Below are 4554 nucleotides of genomic sequence, written 5' to 3'. Positions count from 1 at the left end.
AAAAAAAACAAATCTACGGTGAAAGTGAATGTTATTTTTCATCTACGTATTTATTTCTTTGTTTTTTTATTGACATGCCCGCAACAACAAAATACATTGAAAAGTCTAAGCACGATTCCAGAAGGTGCTTTCATAAGAACTAAGATCTTCATCGTATGATTTGCTGCACTGTTACTTTACGCTGAGTGCACAAATTATTACGTTCCATAAACAGGAATTTTGTAGACGTGAACATGCTGTACTATCATATTTTATGCTACATTTTATACAAATTGATCTTCCTGTTCAATGATGCATACAATCATTGCGATACAACTTTCCTTCATTTAGATCAGACATTATGCATCTATTGTAGGTAATTCAGGCGTGGTTGTGATCTACTGAAGGTGAACGACTACTTTATTTAATGTACATGTATCATTTTATTTTTAAATTATCTGGTGAATCAATCCATTATCAACATGTTCATATAAACGTGTTGTTGGAGCTTTTTCTTATCTTGTGGTACAAGTGCTCTTTTTGTACTGACACAGCAGAAGATACTTGAAGGTTTCCTTGAAAGTAGCGTTACAAAATTTGTATCAAGGTGGATTGATAGTACTGTCGATGTAAGCAAGCCAGTATCCAATAGTCCACAGTTCGTTGGGGATGCAGATGGAACAGAACGTGCTAATGAGCACGATAATAAAGTATGGGCTCCACGCGATGATAAATACCAAAAGGATAGGCGAGACTGTTCTTGTCACCTTCTCCCCTCGGGTTGCAACTGTATTTGGCTTCTTAACTTTCGTCTTTCGAATTTTCACGGTCCTATACGAGTCTTTTATCGGCGTTTCATTCATTTTCTTCCCGAAAACTCGTGGCGCCATTTTGGCCCTACTGTTACCAATATTTCTCTTTTCAAATTTTCCAAGTATATTTATGAAAGTGTGTTTGGAGTTGTTAGTTCTGAAACCATTTTGAGTAGAATAATCATTTTACCCCCATTTTTCAATTCTTGTTCAATGAAAGAACCCCAAGTCAAAATGACTCATTCTGCTGCCCCTTCCCCTCTTGTGTATAATTGTCAGTTGTTATGTTTACATTCATTTCATCATCTTGTCTTTTGATATGTGGAAACTGATACTTAGCTTTTGCGCTAGTGTAATCATTCAACTTTATTATTTTATCCTGTACTAGTTGGGATATTCCATGGAAAACACTGTCTTTCATTTGTCCAGATTCTACTTTATTTTTCATGATTGGACTGTTACTGGTACGAGATATTTTCACATATAAAATTACCATTATAGTAACAGGAAGATAGAAAGCGATGACAGAAGTGCAAAAGGTAAGAGCTGGAATAGAGAATAACTGCACATAACATTCACCCTCTTGGAATGTCCGTTCCCCTACGACAAACTGCCAAAAGAAAATGGCAGGACCCCACAAGAGAAATGAGAGCAGCCAAGCAGCTGCATTCATCATCCTTGCCATTTTGGTCGTTCTTTTCATTGGATAACTGAGAGTCTTTGTCACACAGAAGTATCGGTCAAAGCTAATCACAAGGAGATTCATACCAGAGGCATTACTGGCAACATAATCTAGAGCGAGCCATAAATCACATTGCACTGGACCCAAAGGCCAATAGCCAATCACTGTGTAAATAGTGTATAGGTTCATGGAGAATACATCAATAAACTAATCAGCACAGGCTAAACGCAAAATAAAGTAATTGTTAATAGTTTGTAACTATCTGTTAATTTTAGTAGAAACAATGACCAGAATATTACCAACAATAATAACGTGGTTGATGTTGGTGTCTCAAAAGAAAAGAAGTGTTGCATTACAAGCTTTAGAATGAGAATAATCTCCATTGAAGCTATTACTGCAAAAAACGCATTCCTTTTGTTACTCAACATTTAGAAGCGAACAGAATGGTTAACGCTACAATATTTAACGTCATGGAGGAACAACTGTGCTGAAAATTGAACAGTTTCCTTACTTCAGTGAGTAAAAAATTCATCCAGTGTGGCGACAGACAAAGCGCCAAATAAAATCAATGTAGTTATGATCAGATTGGCTCTCTTTGCGATGCTTAGAGAGAGAGGGAGAGGTATGTTGGCTTGAACACAAAGGATTATTCAACAGATCGTCTCTGAAACCATGTTTTGGAGAGGACGATAATGACAAAAGGTATGCGTATAATTCAAAAAATTGGCATCACCAACAGTTTAGCGGAGCCTCACTACTTCCCCTCTGAAATTGTATCACGAATTAGACGTGACATTACCAAATGTAGAGCGTACAAATGTAGAGGGAGATTGCAATGAGAGATGGCTTTATATGTGGGGGAGGCATACCGTATTAAAATAAAGCAGGATCTAATCAAAGTTGGCTGAACAGCACCTTTTGGGTTTGCCTTGAGCAGAGCAGTTGTGGGGGTGGTAGTGGTGTGGGTTAAAAGCATGGCAGGGGAGATTGCAGGTCCAACAGGTACCTTTTAGAGCAAAATGTGGGCATAATTAATACAGAGACCATTCACGATAGGATGTGGTAGACGAGAAAGGCTTTTAGGAAGTTTAAAAGGAGCAATTCAGTTGTGTCCCTGACGAATATCGAAAGTGCAGAGGGAACTTAGTAAAGCTATCAGACAAGCAAAAAGTGGGCATGAGAAAAGGACTTACGAAAACGTTCAGCGGGAATTTTAAGATATTTTATTAATATATTAAAGGTAAGAAATTTAGCAGGGAATGAGTAGGATATATTATGGAGCAAGGGACGATCTGTATTTGAAGACTCGGGGTATTTGAACGATGTTAAAAGGAAACTTATTTTCAGTCCTTGCTCTACAATATGAAAACATAAGTATGAATTTGGGAAAGCGACTGTGGGGAACCTGCACAGTTCGACATAGGAAATGGAGAGGGATTAGATGTTCCAACGGACTTAAAGGCAAACAAATATCCGCACCCAGATTAATTGAGTGCCCGGACGCTGTATGAGGGAAGGCTAGTAATTTCAGGGTCTCTGTCATTTTTTTCGGTTCCATTCTGGCCAAGGAGGAAGTACCAGAGGACGAGGTGATTTCTCATGTGTTTCCATTTTTAAAGAAAGACAGTAGAAATGCATCATGAAACTACTGATAGTTACTCAGTCGTAGGGAAGCTATTGGAGAAATTCCTTAAAGTGGGAATTGCGAGCTATTTGGAAAGGGAACAAAGAACAAAGAACCATTCGGCGATTCGGCCATTCGGTCCTCCAAGCTGACACTGATCTGGATCCTCTATCTAAACCTGTCACCCAGTTTCTAAGGGTCTATATCACTTTGCTCCCTGCCCATTCAAACATCTGCCAAGATGCATCGAAAATGAAAACATGAGTTCATTAAAAATAGTCAGCATGGCTTTGATAGCATTTTATGATGTGTTGAATGAGGGAAGTTCAGTTGACATATTTTACATGGATTTTAACAAAGCATTTTACAAGGTGTACAAGGGAGACTGAGAAAGTTAAAGCACGTGAAGGTCAGGGAAACATGACGAGATGGATGAGCTACTGGCTTTTTGAAAGTACACAAAATACTGTGGTGGGATGCTGGCTAATAATGTCTGACTATTGGATAATGCCAGCGGTGTCCCATAATAATTAGTTCTGGCACGTTATGGTCTGTTATATGCATAAATGACATAGTTGAAAACGTGTAGGGAGTATTCAGCAAATTTGTCGATGACACAAGGATTTGTAGGTGGTTAATAGTGAACATTATTGCATATTACATGAAGATTTAAACGGTTTGATTATGGGAATGAGTAGTCACAGGAGGTATTTACACCTCACAAGTCTGAGGTGATGCAGTTTGGAAGAAGAAATAAGATGAGCGAGTACTTAATAAATGGCAAGTTACTGGGTAGCTAAGAGGAACAGAGGATGATTGATAAATTATACTAGTCAGCAGAGCACATGAATAGGACAGCCAGGGAAGCATATAGAATACTTGCTTTAATTTAATGAGGCATAGAGTCTAGTAGTAAGCCGATAAAGTTGGAATTGTACAGAATGTTGTTACCTTGTGTAGTTCTGATCATCTCATTACAAGAAGGATGGAATAGTGTGCAAGGGGGAACAGAGGAGATTCACCAGTATCAAAAAGACAGAAATTGCTGGTAATGCTAAGAAAGTCTGGCAGCATCTCAGGATGGAAATCAGAGTTAACATTTCAGGCCCAGTAACCTTTCCTCAGTTCTGAACTTTTCCGTCAATTTCTAATTTTTGTTTCTGATTTCCAGCATCCACAGTAATTTCGATTTTTATTTCGGTTCACCAGGATGTCACATGACTTGCAATTATTGAGCGATAAGGAGGGTCGAGATAGGCTTGAGTTGTTTACTTTCCACCAGAGAATGTTGGGGGACTTATATTATGTAGATGTATAATATTGTGAAGGATATAGTTAGGATGTGTAGGGAGCAGCTTTTTCCCTTTTTAAGGTGTCTATTAAGGGTGGACATGATCTTCGTGTAATGGGGAGTAATTTCGAGGAGTAGCTTGAGAAAAAAATGTCATTCCGAGATC

The 4554-nt window shown here is 38.4% G+C and overlaps 2 pseudogenes; one reads left to right on the top strand and one right to left on the bottom strand.

Annotated features, from left to right (window-relative positions):
* Positions 1-1020: 1020 nt before the first annotated feature.
* LOC122541226 lies at positions 1021-1901 on the bottom strand (annotated as a pseudogene).
* A 264-nt stretch (positions 1902-2165) lies between these two features.
* Positions 2166-4554, top strand: part of LOC122541225 — a 5773-nt pseudogene continuing 3384 nt past the window's right edge.

The sequence above is a fragment of the Chiloscyllium plagiosum genome, chromosome 37 (genome assembly GCF_004010195.1).
Source record: "Chiloscyllium plagiosum isolate BGI_BamShark_2017 chromosome 37, ASM401019v2, whole genome shotgun sequence".
Lineage (NCBI taxonomy): Eukaryota > Metazoa > Chordata > Chondrichthyes > Orectolobiformes > Hemiscylliidae > Chiloscyllium > Chiloscyllium plagiosum.
This window is presented reverse-complemented; position numbering and strand designations above follow the sequence as displayed.